Below are 15,466 nucleotides of genomic sequence, written 5' to 3' on the forward strand. Positions count from 1 at the left end.
AAACTTGTACCAACCTTGTAGCAAGAGATTCCAAGTCCTGGACCTGATGTTTGGGCGGCTGCAAGAGAGGGAGAGGCAATATGGTTGGCGGCACAAAGGGGGAGGGGCTCAAAACCCTAGCGCCTCCCCTGCTTTTCCTGCCTTCTATGGACCTGGCGGCAAGAAACCCTAGGGTTTCTTGCTCCTGGGGCATGGAGAATAGCTGAAGAGAGAGGGAGAAGAGAGAGAGAGACTTGGAAGAAATGGTTTTCGTATTCCTTGGCTTAATCAAACCTATACAGTGCATGTATATATAAACACAGGGTCAAGTGACCCAAACCCAAAACTCCCTTGACCAACTCTATGGGAGATTAGGTTAACCCAAGCCCATGTACACCCATGACTCGACCTAATCTCACCTATCTTGAGCCCAGACCTGGCCCATAAACAGTTGGTCCCTTGAGGCCCACATAACCTAGACCTCAAGAACCTGAAAGGCCCACAGCCTTTCAACTTAGGGCCCAACTAGCCCTAAAGCCTCCATGAAGCCCTCATGAATGATGGACCTTGGCCTTAGCCTTGGTCCCCTGGGCCTTGGGCACACCACCTGGATCACAACAATCTCCACCTTGGTGTCCCAAGGCCTCAACCAGCTCCACTCTGTCCATCAGCCGAATCAGCTCAACACATCTCTGAAAGCTGTCTCATGAAAGTACCTTCGTAAGTGCATCAACTGGATTCTCCTTAGTGTGTACCTTTACCAACTTCACCTTACCATCCTCCACAAGCTCCCTGATCCGATGATACCGAATGTCGATGTGCTTTGTCTTTGCATGATAGACTGAGTTCTGTGCTAGTAGAAGTGCACTCTGACTGTCACAGTACACTCTAATGGCCTCCTGAGTAAGGCCCATCTCCGTCAACAAATTCTTCAGCCAAATTGCCTCCTTAGCCGCTTCTGTCAGTCCGATGTATTCTGCCTCTGTAGTGGATAGGGCCGTGATAGGCTGCAGACTCGATCTTCAAGAAATAGGACCTCCATACAGGCTAAAGATGAAGCCTGTCGTAGATCTCCGGGTATCCACATCTCCACCGAAGTCTGCATCTACATAACCGCCAATCAGCCCCTGAGCCTCCCTGGACATGTCAGAGTATCCCACTACACCTCCTCGCTGTTCGTAGCAGATGCCAACTCCAATTGAACCCGTCAGGTATCTGAATATCCACTTCAGAGCTCTCCAGTGCTCTCTGCCAGGCTGCGCCATGAACCTACTAACCTGACTCACTGCATGAGCGATGTCTGGCCTACAACAGACCATCGCATACATCTAGCTCCCAACTCCTGAAGCATAAGGGACCATCTCCATCTCCTGAGCCTCCACCTCAGTCTGTGGCGCCATGGTCTTCGAGAGTCTGAAGTGATCGGCAAGTGACAGCTCCGTCGGCTTTGCTCCCTTCATCCTGAACCTCTCTAAGACCTTCTGTATGTAGCCCCCCTGAGATAGATGTAGCACTCTCTGGGCTCGATCTCTGAAAATCTCCATGCCTAGGATCTTCCTTGCAGAGCCCAAATCCTTCATCTCAAACTCCTGAGATAAGGATGCCTTCAGATCTTGCACAACCTTCCTACTCTTGCATGCTATAAGCATGTCATCCACATACAAGAGTAGGAATACCCTAGAACCATCCTCAAGAGATTGAACATAAACACAGAGATCAAACTCACACCTGAAAAGTCCAATACTGCGCACATAGGAGTCGAACCGCTTATACCATTGCCTTGGTGACTGCTTCAGCCCGTATAGCGACTTCTGCAACAAACAAACCTTTCCCTCTGATCCTGGATCTCTGAAACTGGGTGGCTGCTCCATGTAAATCCTCTCCTCCAAATGCCCATGGAGGAACGCCGTCTTGACATCCATCTGCTCCAGCTCTAAATCCTGAGCTGCTACAATGCTCAGCAACACTCTAATGGAAGTATGTCTGACGACGGGAGAGAAGACCTCGCTGAAGTTGATGTCTTCCTTCTGGGAGTATCCCTTGGCCACTAACCTCACCTTGAATCTGATACCTCCCTGCTCTGAAGGCCTTTCCTTGCGACTGTAGACCCATTTGCAGCCAATGGGCCTCTTTTCCTGTGGCGACTGCACCAATCGCCACGTCTGGTTCTGGTGGAGAGACTGTATCTCCTCGAACATCGCCTGGACCCACCGCTCTCTGTCCTGGCTCTCAATAGCCTCCTGATACGTATATGGGTCTCCATTCGCTGTCACCAGGGCATATGACAGCGTCTCCTCGAAGCCATATCGGTCCGGTTGCTTGATGGTCCTCTTGGGCTTGTGTAGGGCAACACCGATATCAGTCCTCGATCCAGCTCGCTCCTGCTGGACCTCTTCGTCTCGATCATCTGTCCGAGTCCTCTCCACCTGTGGAGACACCTTAGGTAGATGCTCCACCTGAATGTCATGTCCTCCAGTAGTACCTGTAAGAGGCAAAATCAAAGAGGTAAGCTGTCCAGCAGTGCCCTGCTGGACCTCCTTCTGCTCCTGCTGCTCCTCCATGCCTGCTCGCCTCCGTAGGACTGACTCCCATCAAAAATCACATCCCGACTAATGATGACCTTCTTTTTCAAGGGATCCCACAGCCTGTATCCCTTAACTCCTCGCGGATAGTCTAGAAACACCATCTTGCATGATCTGGCGTCTAGCTTACTCCGTTCACCAGCTCCAATGTGCACATAGGCCGTGCACCCAAATACCCGTAGATGGCCCAGCCCAACTGTCCTCCCAGACTACACCTCCTCTGGAAGCCTGCCATTCAACCTGGTGTGAGGTGACCTATTGACCAAGTAACCCGCTGCGTCTACTGTGTCAACCCAGAACTCCTTTGGAAGCCTTGCCTGCAGCCTCATGCATCGTGCCTTTTCCAGAAGTGTTCTGTTCATCCTCTCGGTCACCCCATTCTGCTTTGGAGTCCCCTTAACTGAGAAGTGTCTCCTGATCCCACACTCCTCACAGTAGTCCTGGAACTCTCTACTGGTGTACTCCCCGTCAATGTCTGACCTCAGACACTTCACGCTCCTCCCCTGCTCCTTCTCCACCTCAGCTCTCCAGATTTTGAACTTGTTGAAGACTTCAGACTTCTCTCTCATGAAGTAAATCCAGAGTTTCCTTGAGAAATCATTAATCAGGATCATGAAGTATCTGGCCCCATTCCTAGCTGAAACTGGGGCTGGTCCCCACACATCCGTGTGTACTAACTCCAGAGGGGTTGCACTACGGGTTGTACTGATGTTGAACTGAACTCTCCTCTGCTTTCCCATCTGGCAAGGCTCATAGATCTCCCCTGTAGCACCATCCTCCAGATCAGAGATGAGTCCTCTCCTGCTCAACTCCCTCAGCCCCTTGTCACCCATGTGGCCTAGGCGGTAGTGCCACATCCTGTAAGCCCCCTGCTGGTCCTGTGCTGCAACTGCTGCATCAGACTCTCCGGTCACCACAGATCCCTCCATGCGATAGAGATTATTGTCCAACCTCCTGCCTCTCATCACCACCATAGCTCCATTGGAGATGTTTAATACTCCACTTCTAGCCCTACTGCTGAAGCTGTATCCACTGCGCTCCAAGTAGCCTAGTGACACCAGATTCTTTTCCAGCTCCGGGACGTGCTTTACATTTGTCAATGTCCTCACAATCCCATCAAACATCCTCACCCTGACTGTCCCTATCCCAGCCACCTTGCAAGGATGATTGTCGCCTAGAGTCATTGATCCCTCATCTGTCTTGGTGTATGTTGCAAATCAAGACCTATGTGGTGTGTAGTGATGTGAGCACGCAGAGTCTAGTGTCCACTCCTCTGTGTAATGCCTGTGACCATCTGATACCACAAGTAGATCATCCTCCACCTACTGTCCAGCAATTGCACTCACTGATTCTGAGCCACTTCTTTCTCCCTTCTTGCTCTTCCATAGTGGACATTCTCGCTTGAAGTGCCCGAACTCGTTGCACTTGAAGCATTTCATCTCTTTCTTTCCCTTCCTGGACTTGGACTGCCCCCTGGAGTTGCTTCTGCCTCTGCCTCTACCTGTCCTCTCCCCTACTGCCAAACCCTCCTGGGGAGCCCGATCTCTGGTCAACTTTTTCCTTTGCTCATTAGACCTTAGCACCGAGACCATGTCCTCATATTCCAGAGTCTCCTTACCGTAGAGAGTGTAGTCACCAAAGAGTCATATGATCCTGGCAGCGAACACAAAAGTAATAGAGACTTGTCCTCCTCGTCCAGCTTCACCCCGATATTCATCAGCTCCGTGCACAACTGGTCGAACCTCTGAATGTGGCCAATCATATCAGATTCCTCCTGCATCCGAAGACTGTACAACCTCTTCTTCAGCATTAGCTTGTTGCACATATTCTTCCCCATATACATAGTGTGCAACTTCGACCAAAGGCCCTTCGGGGTCTTTTCTTCCAGCATTGAATACAACGCCGCATCCACCAAACATCCTCTAATCACCGAGCATGCTTTCTTCTCCAACGATGCCCACTGTCTATCTGTCATTCCCTCAGGCTTCTCATCCAAAGCCTGATCCAGATCTGCTTGCACCAGAAGATCCTCCATCCAAATTTTTCACATGAAAAAATTTTTCTTGCCATCAAACTTCTCGAAATCGACCTTCATATTGCTGCCCATGACTGGATCTAAGCCAAACAAGCAATATAAAATCAAGAAGTGTAAAATATACCTTGATGGTACCTTGCTGAAAATTTTCAGCACTTGGGATCTTTAACTTCTCATGCTTGGAACCGCATCCTCACCACCGCAGCTCTGATACCAACTATTGGAGCATGATCCCAGCTCCTTCCACGGACCTTGGGTGCAGTGGAACTAGCAACAAATAAATCTGGAAACTTCTGGACTCGATCGAAGGCCCTTGACGAAATCAGCCTGGTTGCTGTCTTCTTCGTCAGCCTTTCGTTCCAGATGAAGAACACCTCTAAGATCACCTCTAAAAAATCCAAGATCTGGTACCCAACCAGATCAGGCCTGGACCGAGGTCTTTCAATTCATAGATCTTGAATTGGGATATTCTAGATAGGAAAGAAGGTAGATAGAACCAGACCTTACAGATCTGTCCTGCTGCAGCCTTTCCTGTAGATCTGTTGATGGAGATCTCACCCGCACCTCAAACGACCTCAGATCAACTCCAGATCTGAAAGAAACTTGTACCAACCTCGTAGCAAGAGATTTCAAGTCCTGGACCTAATGTTTGGATGGCTGCAAGAGAGGGAGAGGCAATATGGTTGGCGGCACAAAGGGGGAGGGGCTCAAAACCCTAGCGCCTCCCCTGCTTTTCCTGCCTTCTATGGATTTGGCGGCAAGAAACCCTAGGGTTTCTTGCTCCTGGGGCATGGAGAATAGCTGAAGAGAGAGGGAGAAGAGAGAGAGAGACTTGAGAGAAATGGTTTTCGTATTTCTTGGCTTAATCAAACCTATACAGTGCATGTATATATAAACACAGGGTCAAGTGACCCAAACTCAAAACTCCCTTGACCAACTCTATAGGAGATTAGGTTAACCCAATCCTATGTACACCCATGACTCGACCTAATCTCACCTATCCTGAGCCCAGACCGGGCCCATAAAGAGTTGGTCCCTTGAGGCCCACATAACCTAGACCTCAAGAATCCGAAAGGCCCACAGTCTTTCAACCTAGGGCCCAACTAGCCCTAAAGCCTCCATGAAGCCCTCATGAATGATCGATCTTGGCCTTAGCCTTGGTCCCCTGGGCCTTGGGCACACCACCTGGATCACAACAACTTCATCATCAGATGATAGCTTAAGACATCAGCTTTCAAAGTCCACAAGCTAAGATGGTCGAGGATGGCATTATAAGATGAGGGACTCTCTCAACCCAGATGATCTCCCAGTAATCATGTGGATTTCTCTTCGGATGAGTTGCTCTTCTTCCGTCATTTGCCCTCCGACCTGCTGTCGCTCCTACTGCGCTAGCGCTTGCTGCGGCTGAGGCAGAGGTAGAGGCTGCTGAGGCAAAGAGGGTGGCTACAAAACTCTCAAAGCTCAATTTTGAGGGGCCACTCTCCAGACAAAATGATTTAGCCACCTCTATCTGACAAGCCTCTCAATCTCATCGCAAAGCTAGTGGCAGTCTTCGGTATCATGACCATGGTCACGATGATAAAAGTAGTATTTATTTGGATCTCGACAGTGTTCCAATCTTGTTCTCATCAGTCGAGGCTCAGGTAACTCAAGCTCCACTTGTAACAATACCTCTTTTCAAGAAAAAGTCAGGAGCGTGTAGTTATTGTACTACTCAAGAGGTGATGGTTGTCGAACCCTTCTAGAAGAACTGTGGGATCGATAATTTTGATCCTCATTATTTTGCCTTGAAGATGGGGATTGGGAGCGCTGGCATCTTTTCTTCTCTCATCTTGGATGGCACTCCTTACTGGGTTCCACCGTGGCTGAACTGACAGGAGTATCATCGATAAAAGCCTCTTCCATGCAGACATACTTCTCCGTACAGACAAGCATATCAGGAAGATTTTGAGGATAAATGTTAATTAACGACTTTTTTAAGTCATTCTTCAGCAGACCACTCATCATTGTGGCTATCGCAGTCGACTGGTCCAGATTTTGAACCTCCAGGATCGTTGCCTTGAATCTATTCATAAAAGAGCAGATTGACTCATCCTCTTTTTTGCTTGATGGTATGGAGATAGTCGGACCGCTTCTGCTGTCACTGGTTGTTGATGAAATGATCGACAAAAGGTCAGCATAAGTCTTCAAAGGAATGAATAGACACCGGTCTCAAACTCGAGTACCACTATCGAGTGTCTCTTTTAAGGGTTGGAGGGAACGCTCGACAGAGGATTGCATCCGATGCTTCCTAAAGGAGCATGGCTGCCTCGAAGGTCTCCATATGATCGACAGAGTTGGTGGTCCCATCTTAGACATTTTGCTGAGACAGTTTGAAGTGTAGGAGGAGTGGTTTTTGCATAATCCTCGGAGCAAAGAGCGGCTGGCTGTTGTACCTTTCATAGGGCAACGCCAAGGAGCCATTATTGTTGAAAGTCTTTTTTATTTTCTGACCCAACTACTGGCCGAGCTCCTGAAACCATCTTTTAAAATCAACTTCATCGATAGTACCAGCCTCAGAGCATTGAGGAGATCGACGTCCGGAGGTTGAGTCATGGCCCGATTGTGGGCTTGGAGATCGCCGCCTAGCTAGCTGTCGGGCCCTAAGGTGACTTTGATGAGTCAACCTCCTCTCCGAACTTTGAGGAGGTGTCTGCGGCTCAGGTTAAGGTGGTGGCTGCGGAGCCACAATCAAAGCAGGATTCTATGGGGGCACCGCTGTGGAAGGCATAGACGGCACCACTGAGAAAACTGTATGATGCACCACTGTAAGAGGCGCAAGGACAGTCTGGAGAGGCTGTGGCACTGCTTGAAAGGGCGTGAAAAAGGTTTAGACTACTTGGATCGCGATCATTAGATATTGAACTTGCTGGAAGAGCTGACCGAATTAATCGATCGTGACTGACGCTGGCTGGGCCTGCTGAACCGATAGAGGAATGACCGGTTGAACCGATGAAGGGATTTTCGATACCAGTGGTTAAACTTGATTGTCAGCTAGGCTGCCCACCTTTCGAAAAGTGGCAGCATTGGAAAACCAGCAAGATGTCCATCTTGGAGCCATGAATGCGAATGTAGGCCCTTCCTCTATCTATTGCTACTGAAATTGATCGAGATTGAAAGACAGACACCTAGACACCTCATGTGGCAATACTGGTGCTGGAGTAACCTACAAGACAAGTTTCAAATCAGAGATTGTGGCTCCAGCGAGGACCCTCCGACGTTCAAGTTAAAAAAATAGAGAATAAAAGAGCCGCAACGAATTCTTTGTGAGAGATTTGATTGTACTTATCTGGATCCTCAGGGCTCTGGTTGTTTATATAGAAAGATGCTGAACAGCTGGCTTGTTAGCTGTGAGATTGCACAATCTCGAGATTGCGGAGTCATTGGATATGCTAAATTGGACGAGATAATTCAGCTCTTAATCGCTCCCGCGAGATTAGGGGAGATGGTTATGCCAAATCCTATCTATTCGAGATAGACAGCTATTGCGCACGTTGAAGAGATAAGTCAGTTGAGCAGCTCATACACAGGCTAGACCTCAGAGATGTCTTAGCTTAGCATGAAGATGGACTTTTCAGCTCATACGGTGATCAGCGGTCGTGTTGATGATTCGAAAACTTGAAATGTCTTGTGATATAGCATTGATCCGAGATACTCACGATAATTACCATAACAATATATATGCAAGAAAGCCTAGAAATCTTATTATTTTTGACTAATTGAGCCTACCTACTTCAATTAATTGTCCATTTGTAAAATCTTTAAAGAAGAAACCTAAACATAGATTGCCCTAGTATCATGTTCATGGCACATGTCCACTGCCCTCATAGTTAAAAAGCACTCTTGTACACGGATTAAGATAATGTGATGAAGAGCCAGATTGATGATCAATTGAAAGCATGCAGGTTTAAATGTTCACACTTGTGAGTCTATACAGGGAGAGAGAAAATATAATTGTTACTTATTGTGGTCCCTTTCGGCCAACCAAATAGCTCATTTCCAACTCAAGCCTACAATTTATTTTAGGCAAAATTTGTTTTTAGGATAGTATTTTCACATGCATCATTTGAGGCTTCCATTCCTTTTCATTTATTTTTGAAGTTATCTTGTTACTAAATTTTAAAATTATTATTTTATGCATTTATTGGCAATTTCTAAGAACTATCAACTAATAATTAATAATGTAATCTATATTGAGTCATGAATTTTGGGCAAGACTTGGACTGATCTTCCATACCTATATTCTATGTAGATTCTTAGTTCTCTTCACATATATTGGATAAATCTAGCATATGCTTTGAAGACTTATGCTCTCTTACTTGTAGACATAGGCAACGAGCCGAGCCATCCATTACACGGCCCGACCCGGCATGAAATAGGCCGTGCGAGGCACAGTCCATTAGAAGGGTCCGAGCTAGGTTGGGGGTTTGTAGCTTGTGGCCCAGGCCCAGCATGGCCCATAAGGGCTTGGGCTGACATAGCCTATGGGCCAGGCATGATACGGCCCAATCCGGTCCCGGCCCGACATGACTCGCGTGGGAGTTTTTTTTGGAATTTTTTTTGTCAAAATAGATGTAAGATTTTTTTGTAAAAATAAAAAATCACCTTGTAATGGTGGAGGATTTGGCGTGGACCCCTATCAATTTATTAATATTAATCAAAATGATATAAGAGAGGGAGGGGGGCTAGATCTGACCTTCAAATACAATAAGGAAGAAAGAAGAAATTAAAGTAACTCACCTCAATAATTAATAGATAAAACTAAAAGATTATAAATATAAAAAATTAATAATTGAAAATCTTACTAGTTGTCATGCATTGTCAATGGTGTTTGTATCATCATCATCATCATCATCAAAATTTGTATTATGTCCACCTTTATCTTGAAGTCTCATCTCAACATCTAATCAATTTTTGAAGCAGAGCAGCATCTCAATTGTTTCGCTAGTCATCCTGCTCCTTTTTTCATCCAAAACTTATCGATCTGCACTAAAAATAGATTCTGATGCTATTGTAGACATCAGTACAGTTAAGATATCACGTGCAATAGTGGATATTACAAGATATTGATTTTTGATATTTTTTCACCATGCTAACATATTAAAATTTTTTATTTGACTTTTATTATATGCAGATTGAAGATCGTTTCATAAATAAAATTCAAGTTTACTATTTAAAGATGAAGATGAAAATGAACTTGAAGAAGCGTGTGTATGTCTCCTATGTACAATGAATGAAAAAATAAATGATGAACAAGAAGTACTAGAAGAAGAGATGGAGGTTTGGGAACGAGAAGAATTAGATCCATGAATCTTATCATCATATAAAGCATAAATATCATGAAGAAGTTAGTTTACTTTAGTTTTAGCAGGTTCGGGATCTAGATTCATATTTTCATAATATGCATCAAGTAAAATTAAAATACCACTTAATTTAACACGTAGATCAAATACAGCAACTAAGTCATACATAGGACATATTCTGCTCCAATACTCATTTCATTTAGATTTTATTTCATAAATAATAGGCTTTAAAATATCATCATATCTATGTTGTGCAAATTTTTGGCTAATAAAATATACTTATTGTAAAAATAAATTAAAGATTGGATGATAAAGACCAGAAAGAATTTCAGTGGTATTATAAAAACTAACTAAAAATTCTTTCAATATTTTATCTTTGTTCCAATCAATTTCAGTCAATATAAAATTTAATCCATGATCATTAATATATATATTTAATAAATTTTTGTATGGATATACATCATGTATTATTGTATATGTCGAGTTTCAATGAGTAACTATATTAAGTTTAAATTTTTTAAAATATTTATCATGATCTATATACATTTGCTTAAATTTTTGAAGTTTTTTTCTAGAAGCTTGAATAAAAGAAACTATATTTCTAATTTTTATAATAACATCTTGAATCATACATATGTCAAATTGAATAGAGAGATTTAAAATATGACATGCATGTCTAATATACAATAAATTCTCATTTAGAATGTGATGCAAAGGATCTTTTAATAATCTAACAGTAGAATTATTATTAGATGCATTATCAAAAGTAATAGATATAATTTTATCATTAATACAATATGTACATGTAGTTTGATAAATAGCGTTTGAAATTTGTTGTCCAAAATATGAAAAATCAAAAGCACAAAAAGTAAGAATATATTTATTTAATAGCCAATCATTATCAATATAATGAGCAGTAACAGTGATAAAATAATAACTACCAACAGATGCTGTCTAAATATCAGAAGTTAATGATACTTTTAAATTTAGGACAGAGAGAGATTGGATCAAATTTTATTTCATTGCTAAAAAATTAATCATAGCTACTCTTTTAAATGTACATCTACTAGTTCTTCTGTAAGTAAATTGTAGGGCTAACTGAACATACTCTTTCAAATTAAAAAACTCACATAATCTAAAAGATAATTCATCCTTAACTATCCATTTGATCAATACTTTTCTTTCATTTTTATGATTATATACAAAACTACCTACAATACTACCCCTTGTAAATTAAGGATGCTTTGAAGACGAGCATCACTCATAATATGATTTTTTTGATGTCTCTTCAAATGGTCAGTTCTCCATTACTAGCATAACTATACAATTTAGCATATTTTTTATATTTTATTTTTAAAACTCCATCTACCATAACTCTTTCAAAGTCATTCCATACCACATTAGTCTTCTTGTGAGAAAAAGAGGCAGAGTCTTGACCTTCAGTATTGGTTTCAAAGAGAGAAGGAATAGTAGTTTCTTCTCCCTCTAAAATCGAGTGAATGCTAAAATGACTCTTATCATAAGATGTCATATCTAAATATAAGTTATGCAAATAAAAAAAATTTACCAAACAAAGAAACTGAGTAGAGGTGGATCGTAGGTGAAGACTTGTGAGCTTCCTCTTGTACTCTTCACTCTTCCTTAGAACCTCAATAAAGACCTCCAAAGCTCCAATAGATGGACTAATCCTCCTCTTGTATAGCACTTGCACACTTGCTAATTATTAATTGCTAATTGAACACTTGCTAAATATTGCTAGAAGAGAAGGAATAGTAGTAGAGAAGGAGAAGAGAGTTGATTTGGTGTAATAAAAATAGAAGAGGAGGGGGATATTTATAGAAATTCAATATTTTTATTTTTTCAAAATATTCTTCAAATTAGCTGTTTTATGGTTGTTGGGAGGGTTAAAATGGTCATTTTTTCAAAAATAGCCATTATAACCCAGAAAAAACAAAAAAAAAATGGATTTAGCTCTTACGGGCTGAGCCTAGCCCGTAACGGCAATAAACGGGCTGTGCCTGGCATGGTCCATAACAGTGGTAAACGGACCATGCCAGGCACGGTCTGTTTGGGCTAATTTTTTTTAAAAAAAAAAAAAATAATAAAAGGGCCGTCCATCAGGCCTGACAGGCCACGAACTGTGCTTGGTACGGCCCGCCAGACCCCGGGTCTAAGGTTGTGCCAGATCAGGATCCAGGGTAAACGAGATGTGCCATGCATGGCCCATTTAGACTGTGGTCCGATTGGCCTAGGTCGGACCGTGCTAGATATAGCCCAATGCCCATGTTTACTTACTTGGCCAATCCTTTCACCATTCTTCTGATCCAATTGGCTGTGCCAGGCATGGCCCAGTATCCATATCTACTTGGCCAATCCTTTCATCATTCTTCTTACCCAATTCAGGATATCAAGGAATCTTCAGACCATCTAATGGCAATCCTCTTCTCCTCCTTTCGCTTTTTCTTATCAAAGTGGAATTATGGAAGCTATGTAGCTGATGCTCTTCTCCACGACCATCCTTTTACATAGGTTTAGATAAGATTACATCAACCACCATATGAATATGTGTATTATACTCACAATATTTGAGAACAAAAGGATAATGTTGGAATCTATTAGCTTTATGAAAGAGATAACAAACCAGCATGACCTGCAGAATCAATGGCATCACCAACCAATAATTTTATTAGTTTTGTTTTTCGCTTCCCTATACGAGCTTATACTATGTCCCAGCAAATATGAACAACTTGCAATTATTTTTATGGATTTTATTATGTATTTCTTTACTTTTCTCTAAAAATGTATTCTTTACTATTCATGCATGAGATGGGTGATGGTTGCTTTTATGCAAGTTTCTTTAGTACAATTTTTGGATGGTAGGCTTTTTATCCACAAAACATGCTAATACATACATATACATATAATCCATATAATCCATGGAAAAATCACTCAAAAAAACTTGTTTATATGAGATTTTCTGAAAAGGTACTTTCGGAACACTAATGGGCATTAAATTAAAGAAAAAAAAAAGTTAAATACTGTACTTCAATTTAATATGAAAAAAATAACAATGGATTTATTATCTTCATCTTTTTTTATTATTTTATTTTATCTTTTAGATAGATTAATTAGAAAGTTTATAGAGTAAGATAGGATGAATAAAAAAATATTTTAACAAATGGAGCATCGAATGATAAACAAATATCTATGCACTCATTCCCACAAAGTTATACCAATTCTCTCGTTATGTATTAGTATTTATCAGATATAAAAAAATCATTTAAACTCCTTAACAAATTATAGAGAATAAATTGATTCTATTTCTATAGGTGGTTATACTCGATCGTGAAATTTAATTTAAATTAAATTTGATAAAAAATTTTCAAAATACATTTGTAACTTGATCATCTTGTTAGGTTAGAATTTGGATATTGGTTGTATTGTAGTCAAAGGTCAAGAGGTCAGATGGCTTGAATGACTGGGTTGACTTCGCGTTCGTATACATGAGGCATTATCCGTTTGGGCTTTGACCATCTTTGGGCTTCAGTAGATCTTGATCATTTTGAGCTTCATGATTTTGTCATTTTAAAATCATCTTTTTCTATAGACGGCGTCAATATTGTGGTCAAAGATCAAAGAGTCGGATGGCTGGATTGACTCCGTGCTTGTATATGTGAGGTATGGTCCGCTTTGGCTTTGACTATCTTTGGACTTTAGGGGCCCTTAGTCATTTCGAGCCTCATGGTTTTGTCCTTTAAAAAGTACTTCATATGGAAGAGAATATTCCAGTTTATATAAGTCATACTTCCTCTTGACTCACTATCGATGTAGGATTAAAAATTCTATCCTCCCACGTAGGTTGCATCTTACTTGACGGATTCATTGACAAATCTAGTTAAGACCCGTTTTCTCTTGTAATATAATTAGGACTAGTTTAAATCTAAATATATGTATTCTTGCATCCAAGAAAATAAATCTATCCTTAATATTAACTTTTAATAGGTTCTATATGTAAGAATGGTCATGTTATATCTTGATTAGCTCAAGCCTGCAGCCATAGAACTAAATTTCTTCATTCTTACATATATAGTTTGTTGAATAATGTTATTAGTAATTATGCCCCATTCTAATCTCTATCTTTTTGACCCTCCCCTACCTTGGACCTATCTTGGCCATCTCTCTCTCTCTCTCTCTCACACACACACGCACAGAGTCACTTACACACACACATATGCACGCACAGACCATTAGCTTTTTCTCTCTTATCTCCTTCAACAACACCCCTTCACTCAGCCATTGTGCACCTCGTCTCTCCCTCTCCTTCTAACCTATCATGTTTATGGTCTCTTACTAGAGCTATATATATGTGGATACATTTTGATCAAGAAATGTTTAGTAGAAAGAGGTTTTTGCCGTTATTAAATTTGAAAATATGACATGAATCCTTAGGAAAAGAAAAACAAAAGAATACAATACAAATAACTTCAATTCTTGATTGTCAAAAGAATCATTAAATCATGTGACATGAACTACAATTTACTATATGCCTGTGAGCTAATTTTGGAGCCATGCATGAGAATTGTTTGTTTTTGGTTTGTATTCTAATTTCATGTAACTCTTATATTTCAATTTGTGTTAATTAAGAAGCAACAAATTGATATGTCTTAGCTAAATTTTAGCTGCTATTTGAAGCAGATGGATGAATAATTATATTTTTAAAGATGTGTTTTATGGGTGGCCCATTTATGTTTTCCTTGATCTCAACTTCCTATTTACTTGATTGGATTGTCTTTTTGCCATGATTGTACATGCTAATTCCTTCTTTCATATCTATTGAAAAGATAGTTGTATGTACAAACAACTAAACTTTGTAAAGATAAAAAAGCTTGGTAGTCATTCTTCAAATTAATTTTTAGTTCTTGACTAATTTTAAAATAATTTGAACTTTTTATGTGCATGTGCCAGTTAATTTATTTAAATCATTGAATTGATTATAAATTTATTTCTCAGTATCTTAAGCTCTAAAATTTAAAAGTAAGCAATATTATTCTATTATAAATTACATGAGTCTTTTTCTTTTTATTTAATTTTTACACCATAAAACAAGAAAATGGCATTCCATATGCACATATCTCATATTATCTACTATATATTTTTGCATATCATGTGGAGCTCTTATGTACCATCACCAACCAAGGTATTATGTACTCGATGCTCCAATATGTCTCCCTACATGATTTCAAATTTTGTGCTATATATAGTTGCAACTTTCATTTTTTATGAGAATCTTAGTTAAATTTAAAACCAATCGTAACTAACGATGACTTTATTGCTTGTATCATCAACATTTGCCTTATATGAAATAATAAAGTAAAAAAAGAATGTGATATAGGTTTCCTTGGCTTTGCATCTAATTCCAAGCTCAAATTCATATTTTATGAATATTCTATATGACTTCATAAAAAAAAATCCATACTTTATGCATCAAATTCCACATGGCATGCTCCACTATGTTCGGCTATATATAG

Source organism: Elaeis guineensis, chromosome 8 (assembly GCF_000442705.2).
Source record: "Elaeis guineensis isolate ETL-2024a chromosome 8, EG11, whole genome shotgun sequence".
Classification (NCBI taxonomy): Eukaryota; Viridiplantae; Streptophyta; class Magnoliopsida; order Arecales; family Arecaceae; genus Elaeis; species Elaeis guineensis.